The sequence below is a fragment of the Rattus norvegicus genome, chromosome 11 (assembly GCF_021556685.1).
Source record: "Rattus norvegicus strain SHRSP/BbbUtx chromosome 11, alternate assembly SHRSP_T2T, whole genome shotgun sequence".
NCBI classification, from domain to species: Eukaryota; Metazoa; Chordata; class Mammalia; order Rodentia; family Muridae; genus Rattus; species Rattus norvegicus.
The window spans coordinates 44,390,983-44,410,096 of record NC_141544.1 but is presented as its reverse complement, the minus strand read 5'-3'; the positions used below and the strand labels follow the sequence as shown (position 1 = coordinate 44,410,096).

The 19,114-nt window shown below is 49.0% G+C and overlaps 1 long non-coding RNA gene and 1 pseudogene across 1 annotated transcript; one reads left to right on the top strand and one right to left on the bottom strand.

Annotated features, from left to right (window-relative positions):
- Positions 1 to 9,998: 9,998 nt before the first annotated feature.
- Positions 9,999 to 10,699, bottom strand: LOC134481056 (small ribosomal subunit protein eS7-like; annotated as a pseudogene).
- A 2,491-nt stretch (positions 10,700 to 13,190) lies between these two features.
- On the top strand, positions 13,191 to 17,219 carry LOC148002526 (uncharacterized). Its single transcript, XR_015633305.1, has 2 exons — positions 13,191 to 13,393; positions 15,754 to 17,219. It is a non-coding gene; the product is annotated as an uncharacterized LOC148002526 (long non-coding RNA).
- Positions 17,220 to 19,114: the final 1,895 nt, after the last annotated feature.

Here is a 19,114-nt window from a genome sequence, read left to right as displayed (position 1 = left end):
CTTCCTTATAATCTAGAGGACTAGATTCTAGAACAATCCCCCGGAAGTAGCTTGCTTCCTGGACAATCGATGAAGGTGACTGGACTGTGCCCCAGGCACTACTCTGGGGAGGGCCTGCCCCCCCAGAAGCAGATCCATTAAGCCAGGGGAAAACCAAATGCAGAGGAAGGCAGGGGTCATAGCTTGGGGTGGCCCAGTGTACTCTCTAGAACACAGTGTCGACCACCGGCTCTGCCACGAGAGGTTCTGGTGAGGTTGACTTAGTTAGAACTGATGGATACCTAGTAGAGAGAGGCATCGCATCTGTGGGCTAGCCCACACTCGGCTCAACCCAGAGCACGTCAGCGTATAATGTGTACAATCCCCTTGGGGAGAACACCCACCTGGATCATAGGTGCTGCTGTGTGGTTGATGTGAGAAGACACTTGTGTCAGTGGTGAAAGTCCTGTAGACAAAGCGACATGTGGTTAGCACGCTATAACCACACAGTATCAAAGGTTACTTAGTTAGACGTGAAAGCAACAGTGGCTTCTATGAACATCAAGGAAGCTCAGTAAGCCTTCCTCGAAGCTTTCTGATGACATCCTGAACCACGTCAGACTCACATCAGGTCTAAGGCTGAAGCCTTTTTCTTCCTCCTGTGCCAAAGGCTCCAGGGTCACATAGGAGAGCAGAGAGAAGTTCTTGATCCCTTCCTGAAAGGAAAGAGTCCGGGTGCACACAGTCGGTCTTGTTTTGGAACAAATGCACCCACAGTTCTCCACAGCCAGTGCTGACTGATGGGCCATAAGGCAGGGGTCCTCGTAAACCTGACCTCCAATATCTCCCAGACAAGTAGGAAACAAAGATAGGAACACAAAGATGCCAGGATGAGTCGGAGGAGGAAAGAGGCAGAGAGACACACAGAAGGCAAACAAAGGGGAGGGTGGAGGAGGTTGGACTAATGTGTAGGCGGCTCCTGCACACATCAGTGACATTAAAGAAAGTGTTACTAAAGCACCTGCTAGGAGAGCCAAATTAAGGATAATCAACCACTGAGTGGGTGTGCGGAAGCAGCAGAGAGATGTGGTAATAAAGTGTGGTGCTGAGCCAAGGAAATGGTAGAGGGGAGGGAGGGAGGGAAGGACAGAGAGAGAGAGAGAGAGAGAGAGAGAGAGAGAGAGAGAGAGAGAGAGAGAGAGAGAGAGGAGAGAGAGAGAATCCTTACGGGCAGGAGGAAGTTGCCATTGAAGGAGGGATACAGATTTTGAGCCTCTCTCCATGTGTCATGCTGTGGTTGAGGTGTTAACTTAGAAGTCCCCCCAAAGCCCCATATGTTTAGGCCTTGGCTCTGAGGGTGGCGCTATTGGGAGGTGGTATCCTTTGGGAGACAGGTTTGGAGAGGCCTTTTGGTCACTGGGGGTGTACTCTGAATTCGTTCCAACCCTCCCCTCTCTTCCACTTTCTTCCACTTTCTTCCCCTTTCTTCCACCATTGATTTTTCTTTACCAGATTTTTTTTTTAAAAAAAGGTGTAATTGCTTTTTAAAGGTTACTCCAGTCTGAGGCTCTGCCAAGAAAGTGGGAGGAGCCTGCCTCTCCTCCCCCTCCCTGCTTCTCCTCCTGCTCCCTGCCTGAAGTATTTTATCACAGCAACAGAAACAAAGCCAAGAGTTCATATCAATGAAGTATTTGTAAGGTTAAAAACAACAGCCAGAAAAACCTTATGCCTGAAGCTTCTCAGAGCAAGTTGGGGCTCAGATCAAACCTCAAAAAAAAAAAAAAAAAAAAAGAAAGAAAAAAAGCTATGAGGGTGAGGGGGATAGGGAGGGGGTAGGCTCAGTGTCCACTTACTCTCATATGCACAGGGCTCTGGGTTCTAGGCTCAGAGTCCCGAAAAGTAACTGTAGATAACTAAAATGTGGTCCACCTATGCAATAGAATAGTACTCAGCCGTAAAAAGGATAAAGTGTCGATGCTCAACCAATGAACTGAAAGCTGTGCATAGTCAAAGATGCTACCACAGACGTGTGACCCCATCACCTTAGTGGCCTCTCTATGGCTGTGACAAAGTACACCAGGAAGAAACAGCTGTAAGGGAGGGAGTTTATTGGGTTCATAATTCTTGGTTACCGTCCATCATTATGGCGTTGTCCAGATAGGAGGTTGAAGCAGCTGTCTGAACACACAGTCAGGAGTAGGAAGCCAATGGAAGCAGCGGTGCCTGTAGCCAGATCTCATTCTCTTTTACACGGGTCAGGACCCACACCTAGGAACGGTGCCACCCAACTTTAGGCTGGGTCTTCCCTTATCAGTTATTTAGATAGAAGTTTAGATTTATTTACTTTATTCTATGTATATGAGTGTTTTATCTGTGTGCGTAGATGTGCACCAATGTGCCTGCCTGAGGGAAGCCAGTGCTCTTATTCACTGAGTCAGCTCTCTAGTCCTTTCTCCTGTGGCTGATGTAATCAAGACAATCCCTCCAAGACAGGCCCATGGGCTAACCAGGTCTGCAGTCCCGCAGTAAGACAGACTTCCCTGGTGACTCCAGACTGTGCCAAGTGGAACTTTCATACCCATTTATACAAAATGCCCAGGGCAATTCACAGACAGGATTCAGATTGGTGCTTCCTGGAGGCTGGGGGCAGGGAGAGGACACAGACGGGGAGGACCGGCTTATGGGTGTGAGGTTCTATTTGAGGTGATGGCTGCAGACTAGATTATCAGCCTTTCCATCAAGGGACGGCCATTGTTTGACAACCTGCACCTGGGATAGGTGGCTCAACCTGGACTCTACCTTCTGACCACCATGGATACTTGCAGCCCGAGAGGTCACATTCTCTAAGCCTTTGGTGCCAAACATCTCTCTGTTCATTCACAGCATCTTGGATCTTTCCTACATCTTTCTGGAAGAAGAGATTGAGAACACAGGCGCCATCCTCGGTTTAGAGAGATAGCTCTTTGACAGTCTGCAAAGAGCAGACTGGAGAGATGGCTCTGTGGTTAAGTGTAGGGGGTTGGTCTGGCACTGCTGTGTATTCAAATACTGAATACTGCCCCTGAGATCTGGTGCCCTCCCCCGACACATGAGGAGATCCTCAGGGAAGAGGAGATCCTCACATACACCAGCTTTTGTTGTGTGAACTTTGTCTTCCAAGTTATACCTGATCATTTACTATCGATGACTACAACCCGAACTGGGCAGAAGAGAGACGGACAAAGTGAAGATTCCGGGCTTGGGGGTCTCAGACAGGAACCACAGGAGAGAGAGCAAGGGGAAGGCAGAAGTCAGCATGGGTGGACTGTGAGGGCCGGTCTGTCACAGACAGGGAAGTAGACAGAACAGCATAGAGTTGACATCTGCCTAGCTTTAGTGCTTTAAGGCTTATAAAAATAAAGGCTTGTGTTCTTTTATTTGGGAACTGTATGGTCAAAGTCTGGTAGACACCCCTAATAGATAAATAAAGACAAGAAGGGGGTGTAGCAAACCCCCAAACCAATACTTAGCTGCTCTTCCAGGGACCTGGGTTCAATCCTCAGCACTGGGGAAATGGCGGCTCACAAGCATCTGTAACTGTAGTTCCGGAGGATCTGATGCCCTCTTCTGGATTCCGGGGACACCAGGTGTGCACATGGTGCACAGACACACGCAGGCAAAACACCCAGACACATGAAATAAAAATATGAAATAGGGCTGGAGAGATGGCTCAGTGGTTAAGAGCACTCACTGGCTGCTCTTCCAGAGGTCCTGAGTTCAATTCCCAGCAACCGCGTGGTGGCTCACAACCTTCTGTAATGGGCTCTGGTGCCCTCTTCTGGTGTGTCTGAAGACAGCGACAGTGTACTCACATAAAGTAAATAAATCACTAAAAATTATGAACTAAATTCACTGAAGAAGGAGCAGAACACCAGTGGCAAGCAGGAGAGACGGGGCGAGCCATCATTAGGAGTCTATGCAGGGAAATGAGAACCAGCGTGCTTCTTTGGGCTTCCTTTCGAGGACCTGGGACACTAGAGGAATCCCGCTTTGCCCAGGGCAGGCGTGGGGTTCTCTGAATGCTGCATCTCAGTCGGCTGCCAGTGCAACCAGACAGCCGGGAATTTCATTCTAACTTGTACACTAAATGGTGTCACCTTGGCTGAGAACCAGAAAGGGTGAGAAATGGTGACTACCAAATTCTTCTCATCTCTGCCCATCTCCAGAAATGATGACTCTTCTTCCCACCATTGTTTTCCTACCCCCATTTCCTTAATCTGTCTAGAACCTCCAGACCCCCAAGTGTTGAGATACTTCAACATCTATATTAGCTAATGATAAAACTGCCATTCACTGTGCGCGCGCACACACATACACACACACACACACACACACACACACACACACACACACACCCCAAACAAACAAACAAAAAACACAAAGAAGCAAACTTCCAGGTGTGTTTATTTATCTTGACCTGTGGTTTCCGAGATTTCAGCCCCTAATCTTCAGCTCTGTTCATTCTGGGCACACAGTGAGGCAGACCATGATGGGGGAAAAGCATGTGGCAGAGGTCACTCAGCCCATAACAGACGGGAAGGAAAGAGAGAGAGAGAGAGGGAGAGAGAGAGAGAGAGAGAGAGAGAGAGAGAGAGAGAGAGAGGAGAGAGAGAGAGAGAGAGAGAGAGGCAGAGAGAGAGAGAGAGAGGCAGAGAGAGACACAGAGAGTTACAGCCCCGGAGGAACTCACTAAGCTCCACCTCCTGATTCCTCCCACTTATTCTAATGTTATCACGAATCCATGGCTATGATCAGAACAGTCACGGTCTAATCATTTCTAGAAAAATCTCTCTCGGACCCGTCTGGAGCTGAACTTTGCAAATCTCTTAGGCATTTCTCAATTTGCAGTGGTGAGGTGACCCATCATGGAACAATAATTAAATCAAGGTAGGGGGTGTAGCTCCAGTGGTTGAGGGGGTGTAGCTCAGGTGGTAGAGGGGGTGTAGCTCAGGTGGTGGAGGGGGTGTAGCTCTGGTGGTAGAGGGGGTGTAGCTCAGGTGGTGGAGGGGGTGTAGCGCATGTGGTGGAGGGGGTGTAGCTCAGGTGGTAGAGGGGGTGTAGCTCAGGTGGTGGAGGGGGTGTAGCTCTGGTGGTGGAGGGGGTGTAGCTCATGTGGTAGAGGGGGTGTAGCTCATGTGGTGGAGGGGGTGTAGTTCAGGTGGTGGAGTGGGTGTAGCTCATGTGGTGGAGGGGGTGTAGCTCAGGTGGTAGAGGGGGTATAGCTCCAGTGGTAGAGGGGTGTAGCTCCGGTGGTGGAGGGGGTGTAGCTCAGGTGGTGGAGGGGGTGTAGCTCAGGTGGTGGAGGGGGTGTACTCCGATGGTGGAGAGAGTGTAGCTCCAGTGGTAGAGGGGGTGTAGCTCTGGTGGTAGAGGGGGTGTAGCTCAGGTGGTGGAGGGGGTGTAGCTCAGGTGGTGGAGGGGGTGTAGCTCCAGTGGTAGAGGGGTGTAGCTCCAGTTGTGGAGGGGGTGTAGCTCCGGTGGTGGAGGGGGTGTAGCTCCGATGGTGGAGAGAGTGTAGCTCCAGTGGTAGAGGGGGTGTAGCTCAGGTGGTGGAGGGGGTGTAGCTCTGGTGGTGGAGGGGGTGTAGCTCATGTGGTAGAGGGGGTGTAGCTCATGTGGTGGAGGGGGTGTAGTTCAGGTGGTGGAGTGGGTGTAGCTCATGTGGTGGAGGGGGTGTAGCTCAGGTGGTAGAGGGGGTATAGCTCCAGTGGTAGAGGGGTGTAGCTCCGGTGGTGGAGGGGGTGTAGCTCAGGTGGTGGAGGGGGTGTAGCTCAGGTGGTGGAGGGGGTGTACTCCGATGGTAGAGAGAGTGTAGCTCCAGTGGTAGAGGGGGTGTAGCTCTGGTGGTAGAGGGGGTGTAGCTCAGGTGGTGGAGGGGGTGTAGCTCAGGTGGTGGAGGGGGTGTAGCTCCAGTGGTAGAGGGGTGTAGCTCCAGTTGTGGAGGGGGTGTAGCTCCAGTGGTAGAGGGGGTGTAGCTCAGGTGGTGGAGGGGGTGTAGCTCATGTGGTGGAGGGGGTGTAGCTCATGTGGTGGAGGGGGTGTAGCTCCGGTGGTAGAGGGGTGTAGCTCCAGTGGTGGAGGGGGTGTAGCTCCGGTGGTGGAGGGGGTGTAGCTCAGGCGGTAGAGGGCTTGCTGAGCATGAGGTGCATTTTAGGTTCTGTCCCCAGGGCCACATCAACCAGGCATGGTGGTACATGCCTATAATCCAGTGCCTGGGAGGTGGGGACAGGAAAATCAGAAGTTCAGGGCCATCTTTGTCTATGTAAGGAGGCCAGCTTGGGTTATGTGAACCCTGGGTCAACCCCTGTTCCCTCTTTAGATGGCGAAAAAAGATGCCAGGCCTTGCTCTTCTCTGGTCTCTGCATCCCTCCTGCCAGGGATTCATTACTTACAAGCTTTGAAACCGTGGATGGGCAAGTTACCACCAGTCTCTGAATGCTTGTCTGGCCCATTACTCCCAGCACAGTGACATATAATAAACGTTGCTTTTCCGTGGACTTTGTCACAACCTGGGAGCATGTGGCATTTTGTACAATATCACTATTTGTCAGTTTTCTTTCCCGGGACTGTAATGTTTTATACAGTCCAGTGTTGGTATTCTGTCTAAGCTCCACCCCCACAGTTGCCTAGCAACAGCCAGCTGTGCCTGATTATATAAGGGGCTGCTTGCCCCCTCCTCTCTCTCTCTTACCCCTCTTCTTTTTGTTCTTCTCTGTTCTTGCCCCTTTCCCCCACCTCCCACCATGTGCCCATGGCTGGCCACCTTTCCTCTCCTCTCCTCTATTCTTCTCTCGTTAAACCTCTCCACATGGAACCATGTTGTCTGGGTGTGTTCTGTCCAGGCACGGGCCGAGATTTAAACCCTAACATCCAGGTTGGCTTTGAACTCATGATCCTCTTGCCTCCAAGACTGCCAGGATTATACATGTAATCTGCCACACTTGGCCTTTTACCTCTCTCTCCAACCAAAGCTGTAGTTGGTGTGCCATGGTGACCGTCGGCTCTGCTTTGCCAGAGATCAAGGAGTTTCCCCAAGTGATAGAATTTTATTGCTGAAACTGGGGAAGACACGTGTCAGTCAGGATCAGTGGGTATGTGGAGGTGAGCAGAGATCGAGGCTATGGCCTCCCCTGGCTTGGTGGCCAGTCCCAGGCTCTCTCCCTTCCCAGTCTGCATAGCCAGGGAGGTGCTGGATTTCCATGTGCTACAGAAGGGCACTGGGTATAAGGTCAGGGGTGTTGCGGTCATTCTAAAGCGGTGGGTGCCAGTTCATCCTTGTGGAGTAGAAACTGGATGTTTCTTACCCTTTATCTTGATGTCAATGAGAGACCCTTCCAACCACTTAAATGTGGGCAGCCACCCAAGGATCCCATTGACAGGGGTGGTGGTGCAGTTGGTGTGTAGCATCTGGGTGGGGGCCGCCAACAGTCTGGCCAATTTGTAAAGTTGCCAGGGTACCGAGGAAGACTGGCAGCCACTCAGCGTTCTGCCTTAAAGTTCCAGTGACTGCAGCACATCTGATGATGTGGGATGGGGAAAGCTTGGCCGAGGCCAATACAGAAGGGAGCAGCAGAGGCTCTGGCTCCTGCTGGGGCCAGGTGTCTGGGCTGCCAGGACACAAAAGTGACCCACAGAAGGGAGAGTTGATTTGGTCACAGTCTGAGGGGACAATGGTCATTGTAGCAAGGAAAACATGGCTGAAGGAATGTGAAGAGGCTGGCCATGTTTCTGTAGCTGGGGGCAGAGACAGAGGGTGCTGGGACCCAGCTGGCTTTCCTCCTTGCCTCTTTCCCTCTTTCTGTGATGCCAGCCTATGGGGGTAGTGATGTCTACAACGAGAAGGTACGTCTCCCTTCTCCAATAAAGCTCTCTGAGGGTACGTTCACAGACATGACCGGAAGCATGTCCTAGGGGATTCTAAATCTAATGGAATTGACAGTGAGGTGAGGGAGTTGTGGTCCTGGGGGAAGAGTCAGTCTTGGGTAGACTGTAAGAGTCATGGCCGCCAGCATTTTATGGGGTGTATTTGGGGCAGTGGCTGTCCATGAATCAAAAGTGGGCAGCTAACAACTATATGTATTAGTTGCAAGTGAATAGGCCTAAGTGTTTATCCACTTATGGCTGGGTAAATAAATGTGGTATATTGTGGAAAGTGTTTGGCAATTTTGTTTTTAGAGTCATCTTCGTTCAGCAAGATGGTTCAGTTGGCAAGGGTACTTCCTGCCTATTGGCCTGAACTTGATCTCTGGGACCCACCTGGCGACAAGAGAAAATTGGCTCCTGGAAGTTGTCCTCTGACCTTCACGGATGCACCGTGATGTGCCAAGTCCACACGCACATACACTCACATAAACAAATTGTAAATGTAAAAAATAAAATCTTGAGTAGCGATGGGGGTGGGGTGGGGGAGGCTCTGTGGCACCTCGTGGCTATGAGCCTCGGGAAGGCCACAAGGAAACCAAGAATGTGGCAGCTGAGGCACAACTGCTGTGGCCGGAGCACACTGTGTCCAGGTAGCCGTGGTCTGAGGGGCGTGTAGCTTGGCCTGTGTTCATTTTCTTATCACTGTGGCCAAATACAGAATTTAAGGGATCTGGACCCTGGGTCAGGCCTGCAATCCCAGCCATGTGGAAATTAGAAGCAGGAACAGGAGTTCAAGGACAGCTAGGGCTCCATGAGACCCTGACTCAGGAATTTATGTAACAGTCCACTGTGCTTGGCACAGTAGTGCACTTCACAGCACGGTGGCCAGGAAGCAGAGGGATAGATAAGGAAGAATTAGGGTCAAGAAATTCCCCAAGGACATACCCCGGGTGATCTACTTCCTCTAGCTAGGTCCCACTTCCAAGTTTTCCAGAACCTTCCAAACAAGCGCCACTAGGTGGGGATGAAGTCCTCAGCAAAGAGCCTTTGGAGAGACCTTCCTTGTGAAAGTGGAACAAGCCTTGTGAGCAAGTGGCTATGCCACACTGCCCAGGGCCGCTCAGGACAAAGAGGAACCGGGAGGAATTGAAAAGAAGTTGAGAGACAGTGCCGACACCAGGAGAAAAGTGATTGCCAAAAAGGACTGAATCCCTGGCCCCAGTGTGTGTAATAAAACTTCCAGACAAAAGAGAGGACCCGAAAAGGTACGGTAGTCGCTGCCCCATGGACGGACCTGAAAAAGGGGCTGCTAAGCAAAGGATCCAGGCACAAAAGGCCAGACAGTGCGTGATTCTCCTCGTGTGGCACATGTCAAAGAAGCACATTTACAAACGACAAAATGCAGTAGTGGAGGCCAAGGGATGAGTGCTCCTGGGCACCAAACATGCTCCTGGACCTTCTGCTTGCTTGGAAGGTCACATGAGCCACAAGTGCACCCTGAGGTTGTGGTATTTAACCCCTGGACCCTCTTCTACAGTCCTGTTTGTGCCCTAAGGCTAGCTCAGAGTAGAAGGCTCTTTAAGATATGGGGATGAGAAAGGGGATGGCCCAGGGAGATCACCAGGTCTCTCAGGCCTTCACCTACACACCCTGGTGATCAAATGCAAGTCTAGGCTCCCCAGAGCTGCTCATTGGCTTGAACTCTGACATTGCGTCCTGCCCAGATCTGTATGGCACGCTGCTGTGAGTCAGGGCTGGGGCGGGCATGAGATGCCAGGGCTTGACCAGCACTATTTTCAGATTCTACTGCACACGAAAAACTCCCAGGAAAGCCGGAAGACTGCAGGCCCTTGGCTCATTGCTTGAAACCTCTATATCAATTAGGCTGTGTGATGGGTGTGTTACATTTTATGCACAGACAGTGAGAACTCACCTCTATATAAACGATGACATATGCATCAAGGAATGGAAGGGAGACATGGTGGAGGGAGGCAGGCAGACAGTCCAGTTCTGTTACATTTCCACACTGTGGTGCTCATAATATTTGATTCCTTTTATTTAAAACTTGCAATCCTTGATTGTGTTCCCTTCTGGTAAATAAATATTAATTTTGAGCCTTTTCTTTTTCTTTTTTTCTTTTTACTATGAATGGCACTTTATTCAGTAATTTTCCTTACAATTGAAACTCTGGGAATTCCAAATTCAACTTTGTGCTCCACGCCGTTCTGCTGTGCTTTGTCTAAATGAACTTTTACGAGCCGCCTCCCGTCCAGTTTCACACGGATCCCACAATTTCACGTGGGAAGACCAAGTCCTCAAGGATGGCGTCGTGCACTGCTGTCAGGGTGTGGCTTCTGGGGCGTTTTTTGCTTATTTTCCGTATGGCTTTTCCGGGTCGGCTTGGGCAGAATCCTCCTCTGAGCAATGAAGACTGCGTGCTTCCCACTGGACTTTTTCTCCAATTCATGAACTAGCTGGACTTGAATTTTCTGGAAAGATTTAAGCTGAGGAACTGGTACAAAAATTAAGATAGCTATCCGACCACCACCGGCTTTGATTTCCTTGGCTGTGGTGATGCTGAGTCTCATAGCTGCTCCTTGAGATCTGAATGTATCTCCAGCTCGAGCAGCGCCTGAGAGATGCCAGGCTCGGACTCGTCCGGCTTCTCACCATTGGACTTCACAATCTTGGTGCTTGAGTTGAGGGGAGGAAGCATGGGCTGCCAGACTGGGGCCATCTACTGGCAGGCGCAGGGCAGATAATCCGCTGCATCCCAACCCGGGACTCAGGGTCTGCCGCCTCGTATTCTGTATTTTTAAAAAAATTAAAATGCATATGAGAGTTTTGCCCATGTGTGTATATATGAACCAGAAGTGTAGTGCCCACACAGACCAGAAGAGGGCACTGGAGCCTTTAGAACTGGAGTTAGAAATGGTTATAAGCCACTATGTTGGTGCTGGGAATCAAACCTGGGTCCACAGCCCCTCTCCATGCCGGGACTGTGTCTGGCTTGAACTTCTACAGTTCTTATGCATGCTGACCTAACTGCTGAGAGTTCATAAACACACTCCCTGCTGTACCCAGAGGACGCCGCTTCCTTGTGGCCATCCTAGCATCCCCGGCTTCTCCTTTCCATGCCCCTTTTATGCAATGGTCCCGAGTCTTTGGAGGAGAGGACTACGATACAGATGTCCCATTTGAAGCCGAGCATTCTACAGTCAGTCTGTCTCTTCACTTTGGTCAGTTCTGGGTCTCAGTGTCAATTGCTATTGGGTTTCAGACCATACCACCAGGCTCCTCCCAGGAACCTAGCAACAGCTTACGTCATCACCCGGCGCCATGTACCTGGCTCGAACCCCAGCTACTCTCCCCACTCCTGTTCTCTCTCTTGTCCCCCTTTATTTACAATTTCTCTGTCCTGACTTGTTCCTGGCCAGCCTCTTCCTCTTGCCCTCTCTTTCTGTTCCTTCCTGTTCCCCCTTTCTCTGTCTCTACCACTTTCCAAGGTCCTCCATACCCCTCCCCTTCCCAATAAACTTTCTTTATACTAAGTCTGTCATGTGGTGTGGTTGTCCAGGGGCACACCTAGGCATGGGCCCGCTCAATCGTCATCTTCTGCAAACAGAAGCTTCTCTGCTGAGGCCGGAGGGATGCACTGATGTATGGGGGTAATGCTAACTCACTAGGAGTTACTTTAATTCCATGTCCATTTAGCAGCATAATAGGAGCAGGTTTTCTTCTCTGGGCTATGATCTGTCTGGCCACAAGTGCTTTGCCATAAAATCATCCTGGGTATAGGGTTCATCTTATGGAATGGGCCTTAAGTTCAATCAGAAGGTAGCTGGTAACTCCCATGGTGTTTGTTGCACCGGTGGGCATATGTTTCTGGGTAGGTTATTACTATTGTAGCTTGTAGGTGTCACATGATCATGTAAGGCTCCTGACTGTTTTTCTCCTCCTGCGGTTTGCATAGTAGCTTCCAGCACTTTGAAAGCTAGATAGGCGTGCTGGCAGGGTGTGTGTCAACTTGACACAAGCTAGAGTTTTTACAGAGAAAGGAGCCTAAGTTGAGGAAATGCTTCCATGAGATCCAGCTGTAAGGCATTTTCTCAACTAGTGATCAGTGGGGAAGAGCCATGGTGGGTGGTGCCATTTCTGGGCTGGTGGTTCTAGGTTCTATAAGAAAGCAGTCTGAGGGGTTGGGGATTTAGCTCAGTGGTAGAGCACTTGCCTAGGAAGCGAAAGGCCCTGGGTTCGGTCCCCAGCTCCGAAAAAAAGAACCAAAAAAAAAAAAAAAAAAAAAAAGAAAGCAGTCTGAGCAAGCCACGAGGAGCAAGCCAGTAAGCAGCATCCCTCATAGTCTCTGCATCCGCTTTTGACTCCCTTCTCCTGCCCTGTGTGACTTCCTGTCCTGACTTCCTCCAGTGATGGACTATGATGTGGCAGTGTATGTCAGATAAACCCTTTCCTCCTGAACGTGCTGCTTGGCCACACAAACCCTAAGTAAGACAGTAGGGATGGGGAATTTCAGTCCTACACCAGCTGGGTTTCTTCGTGTTCTACAAGCCAAGCAGGTGGTGTTTTCAGCAACAGGGTTTTCTCGAGTTCTGGACAGTAACTAACAGCACTGACATTTTTCTGTAGTGTTTGGAGGTCTGTGGGATCTCACTGGCTAACAGCTCTCAGCGGGCAGCTTACTCCTGGCTTGTCATCTGTTAGCCTGCGGTATCTTCCAGCCTGGGCACTGTTGTTCTAAGATAACCCAATTTAACTCTTTTTATATGCATTTATATGTATATTTTAAGGAGCTTCCATGATAGTGGGTTTTCATATACCTTTTTCTAAAGTGTGTGTGTGTGTGTGTGTGTGTGTGTGTGTGTGTGTGTGTGTAGAAGAGGCCAAAAGAAGTCACCAGATTCCCTGGATCTAGAGTTACAGGAAGTTAGGAGCTGCCTGACGTTGGTACTGGGAACCCAACTCAGGTCCTCTAAAGAGCATTAAGTGCTTTTAACCACTGAGCCATTTCTCCAGCTCCCACGAAAATATTTTTAAGTATTGCATTTTTTTCTTTCGATAACAATAGCTTGAATGAAGTCGTTTCAGCTTTAGTTAAGCAGCGTGTGATGCTGGTCACAGGATGTGTCCGTGGAGCCACCCAGATACCATCACATAGTGTAGATGTTTCTCTGCTGGGGTTTTTAAGATGAGTCCTACTTTTCTAGGGGTGGCTTGAATCACTGTAGTGGCCATGGATGTGGTGATGGTGGTTAGAACCGAGACATTTCTGAGACGGCCAGGCAGGATTTCCTGACAGAATGTGGAGCATGAAAGAAAGGGGAAGTCAGGGTTAGCACATGCTTCTAAGTAAAGGAAAGGGACCAGCCCTCTGTGTCGAGAAACAACTGAGCAACAAGACAGTTTGGCGAGGCTTCAGATCAGCATCCGCTTTTCTCTTTTGTTGTATTTGGACCATGGAATCCTCCTACCTTAGACCGTGATTATGGTGTCACAGGTACTATTGTGTCTGCCTAGTGTTCTTTATTTTGTAATGAAAGACTTTTGTTTTGAAACTTTTTTTTTTAAGAAAAGAAATCTGAAGTCTGTGCTTGTGGAATCTTCTAGATAATACTGCAGCTTTGAACTGCGTGTTTTATCACTGCCAATCACTATTGTGGGACTTTGTTGGCTAACAACTCCAAAAGGACAGCTTACTCCTGGCTCAGGGATTGTCATGTGTTAGCCTGTGGTATCTGTGAGCACTTCTCGGGTTTTGGGCATAGAGAGCTGAAGCTTTTCAACAGGCTTACACCAGTCATAGGCAGCAGTGTCTGAGTTGAACTGGGTTAGATCTTAGGATCCTTATTCCTTCAAGATGTCTGGGCCTAATTGCAATACTGTACACCCCATCTGCTGCCTCAAAAAAAAATGCTTGCCAAGACCTTTGAGCTATCCGTTTATACACTCCAGAGTGGCTAATGGCAGTCTATTATGCTTTGGGTCATTTTCCATGTTTGCTCTTTAAATTCTATACATGGGGGTGGGGAGGGGGATAGACTTCCCTGCATTGAGGAGGAAGTGTAACCAGACACTGTATGCTTAGTCAAAAGCAAACATTTCAACATAAAAAATCCCCCCCTGCGTTTGAGGAAGTGGGTCCACAGGCCAGCAGGCCAGCAAAGAGTCAGACCGCTATACATATGTTCATAACAGATCTAGCAATATGCCAATATTGTAACTGGTCCAGGCCAGTTCTGCTTGCCCGCATTAATGAGAAGATGCTTGCAGGTATTTGGTGTAAGGCCCTCGGCCCATGAGCAGGCCTGGGAGGTGGATGAATGGAGGCTTAGTCTTTCCTCATCTTGGGTTTCTGAGGTGACAGATGGCTTTGGGTAGCGTATTTATCCCCGATGATCACCAGCATAGAGATATGAATGGCCGGGCTGTGACTCCCTGATAGTGAGCTTGCTTAGTATGTGTGGACCTCGGGGCTCAATCCTCAGTACAGCAAAACAAATCAAACCGAAAAGAGTACAGGATGCAGGAAGAGGGCACCGCCCATAGCTGCGGTGGGAAGACTGGGGTACGACCAGTTGGACTTTTAGAGATGGGCAAGGCAAAGACTTCATTTTGTCCCCTTTGATTTTCAAAAAACAAACAAAACAAAACAACAACAGAAACACCACTACCCAAACTCACTGTTTTTCATTCTATTGTGATTTAATAAGAAGAAGCACACTCTTCTTGACTCAGGTAAATATATACAGAATTCATTATGATGAATTCTTCCAATTTCTAAACCACAGGTTTTTTTTTTTTTGTTTTTTTTTTTGTTTTGTTTTGTTTTGTTTTTGTTTTTGTTCCTGGACCTAACCTAATCCCCACTCCAATCTTTGCGCCACCCTCTGACCAACCTGCTGGGGGCTCCCATTGATACATTAAAGACAGGGCTGCAGATATCTTGACTTTCCTGTAGGGTCCAGGGTGACGGGGTCTCTAGATCATGTGCTCATTTCCTCCCTTCCTTTTTTCTTTCTTTCACAACTGTGAAAAAGAAGTGTGGGGCCGCTCTCAGACCCTGATGATAGAGGTCAGGGCATTCCATTGGACTCTTATTCTGTTTGCCCCTTGCTCTCTGGGCTCTCTAAAGTACTGCCCACCTCCTGGCACTACAGTGTCTTAGGGCAATCTCACTCTGATGGCAGTGCCCATATACCTGAGGTCAGAGGAAAGATGAACCTTCCAGAATGCACACTCTGGATCCCCTGCAAATCTTCCTTCCTGGATCCCCTGGAGGGCTGGGGACCGTTCTTATTCAATTCAGGTGACGTTTCATTTCCTCAAGGTGGGCCTCCCTCACCCCATGTGCCTACCTGCTCGATGCCAGTGGGATCTATCCCAACCTTTTCCAGACAAGTCACTAGTCCTCGGCATGAAGGACAGGACAGCTGGCTTCTTTCGATCTGCAGGGACCTTACTTACTTGTGCATGACTCAGATGACTTGCTAACATTCAATATTAACCCAAATAAGGAAGACAGTGGCAATTTGTGGTAAGACCTAGGGAGAATAGTTCAAGATGGAGAAGCTCGGGTCAGCAGTGCTAGCCTGCATGCAGAAGGCCCTAGCTTTGACCCACTCTCCTGTGTACCTGGGGATACTGCTCAGTGTTTGAGTGCTAGTGGCTCGCCTAATAACAAACAGTAGGATTCATGGCTACCATGTGACATTCCAGTAGTATGTACAAAGCACAAGGACCCAGGCAGGCCTACTGCCCAAACCATGGCTAGGGACATTTATTATTGCCTTGTGTTGGTATTTGACAGTGTGTCAAATACCTGCTGTCTGAAATTCTCACTGATCTTTCCAACCACAGTTACCGCCCTACTGTGCAAGGCAGAACATCCGACGTAGCTCTTTGCCTCTCCTGTGCACCTGAACCTACACCCACGCTCCTTTCAGCCCCTCCTCCATGATCTTCTCAGACCAGCTGTTCCCCTTCCCACTGCACGTAGACGGGAGAAAGTTCCTTCTCAGGCTGCACCAGGCACACATCAAGGAGAGGTGTGTCTCAGTCTTACCTTACTTGAGGGATGCTCTTCTGGACACTGTGAGTTGGCTTCACGTTGACGGCACCGTTTGGAGGTGGGAGACTGCTTGCGACGGTGCCCTCACGGGCTGAGCAGCACTGTTTTTAACACTGCCAGTCAATGGGACACAGTGATGTTGATTCGATAGAGTCGTCTCTACTTACATGCAGCTGAAATATGTTGACTACTGTACGGCCAGGCATTTGCCATGGCTTGATTTGGGGAATGGGGAGTGGGGTGAGACAGGGTTTCTCTGTGTAGCCCTGTCTGTCCTGGAACTCTCTCTGTAGACCAGGATGGCCTTGAACTCATAGAGATCTGCCTGCCTCTGCCTCCCAAGGGCTGAGAGCACCACCACCTAGCCCTAGTTTGATTTTTTTTTTTTTTTGGTTATTGATCAAAAACTTATTTTAAGACAGGTGTGGTGCTAGATGTGAAGGAGAGAAGGACTTAGCTCTGCCCTTCTTTCTCAGTACTTGTACAACTCTCAGAGCGTGTGTTCACAAAGCTCACTGTGAGTTTACATAGTCATAAATTGAATAAAAGTTGATAACAGAGAATGCCTACGTGCATATACACTAGGAGTAATTCTCTGGCTTAACTTTTGCCATTTGTTACTGGCTTGGAGGGTCATGGAAAAAGTTTAAGACTGTAACTAAGCCGTTCTTGAAGTCTTCTCTCTTGTTTTTGCACCTGGGTCCTGTGATGTCTGTCTTCTTTACGACCTCCCGTTGATGGTTTCTGTAAACCCTTGGAATGTGCCCTCAGTCTTAGAAGTCTGCTGTTATTTCAGAAGTAATTAAGCAAGGTCCTGTTATGAAAAGGGACTCGAATGTCTCTGTGGTTGTTACCATTTGGAAAGGATGGTGACCCTCGCATGCTGGCTGTCCCTGCAGAATAAACGCTCTTTGCCTTTGCATGCTATCTGAGTCTAGGGTCTTCCTTCCGCGATTTTCGGACCCTTACAATACATTATACATTATTTGCCAACAATGGGAGACACCAAAGAAGCTTTATTCTTTAAAGGGGCCCCAGGTTTTTCAAGTCTAAGGAATGCCATCAAACACTTGGTGACAGGAAAGGGTCTGATGTTTCCCAGCTCCAGGGTGTGTTCTGTGTTTCCTAACCCCAACTTCACTTCAGAATCAACCAGGAAGCTTTGTAAAAACACCCATCCTAACTGGAGAGGTGGCTCAGAGGTTCAGAGCATTGCTGCTCTTCCAGAGGATCCGGGTTCAATTTCCAGCACAAACATGGGGCCTCAAAAACTGTCTGCATTTCTAGCTCAGAGGGGCTCACGGCCTCCTAAGGCTCCTGCTTGCAACATGGTGCACCTAACCTCATGCAGGCACATTCAGATACACACAAAAATAGTAAGTTAAAAAACCTTAAGCGGGTATTATCAAGCTATGTTATATACATGCATGAAGATATCGCAAGGGCCTGGGGATGCAGCCTAATGGGCGAGTGCTTGCCTAGCATGTACCAAGTGCTTACCTTGACTCGCAGCATCTCTTAAACTGGGTGTGATGGCGCATGCTTGTGATCCCAACACGAGGTTATAGGTGGCAGGACCACAAGTTCAAGGTCATTCTCCGCTAAAGGAACCCTGGTCTAAACAAGCAAGCAACAGCAAAGAAAACCTTACACAATGAAACCCAGTATTTTATATTATTGCTATGCGCTACGACACCCAACCTCAGGGGCGGGAGCATGCAAACCATGGTGAAGGCAGCTAGAGCAGCCACACTGACATCAGAACCAAACCCAGGACAAAGACTGTGCCTCGTCACCCCGGGTGAGATGTTTCATACATTATGTAGGGCAAGTTTACATTAGAAGGTGACTTGTTTGAAGCGGCAGGCTTGACTCTGGATTTTATGCCTGTGTTTCTGTGGCAGAGTTCTGTTTCTGAAGAGGGTATGGTACTTTTATAGAAAAATCACAACCATCTGTGGAGGGGAACCCTACTGAATGAGGACAGCTCACCAGTGTCCAGGCTGAACTTCTGTGAAATCCAAATGTGATTCAACTGAATGGTCTCCACTATTCCTTACTTCGGACAACGGTGCATTCTACCTTCCATCATGACACCCACTTAAGAATCTTTTCCTTAAGCAAGGCCTGGTGTCTCATGCCTTTAACCCCCAGCACCCAGACCTCTATCTAGACCACTGGTATGGTATAGTCAATTCATGGGCAGCTGAGGCTACACAGTGAGACCTTATCTCACTAAAACAACAACCACAACAACAACAACAAAAACACAGCCAACAATAACACCCCCCCCCATTTTATATAGCAGCCAAGTTGCTTAGTTCAAACAGGGTGACTTGTCTCCCTCTAGTGGCGAATGCTGTCAATGCATGGACCAAGTGCTGGACTTAAATGTGTGTGCCACCACCGCCTAGCATGTCTCAAAAGTAATGGACTGAAATATTCCCTCCTGGAATGTAGGAAGCCAAGAAAACCCAGAGCTCAAGAAGTTACAGGATCCCCAGAACCCTCACTGGGGCTGCAAAAGAAGTGAATGCAGGCTGAGGAAGATGAGACTTCCCAGTAGAACTGCGTACACAATGGTCACAGGGCTATGAAGTCCACCTCTGAGCTCCTGTGAACACCTGAATGAATTCACTGGCTCAGCACGCTAGACTTACAGCAGTGGTTCTCAACCTTTCAAATGCTGTGACCGTTTAATACAGTTCCTCATGTTGTGCTGACCCCCAGCCTAAATTATTTTCACTGCTACTTAACTATAATTTTGTTTGTTATGACTCATAATGTAAACATCTGGCATTCAGGATCTCTTATTTGATCCCTGTGAAAGCGTCACTTGACTCCCAAAGGGCTCACGACAGGTTGAGAACGCTGATTTAGATGCCACCTTCTCTTTGGTCTGTTATTGGTGCCTGACCTTGGACAGTGTTGTTTCTTCACCTTGGAAGAGTCAGGCCACAGCCAGAATCTGCTCACTAGGAGCTGAGGCAGGAGCATCTAAAAAACAAACAAACAAACAAAAAACAAAACAAAACAAAAAAAACTTTGGATGCACTGGAATGAGACATGGCAACACTTGCAAGGGGCAGCAGTATGGATCCAGAAAGCCAGAGTGCAACGGTCCTCTCTCAGGTACAGGGTGTAGGCAGC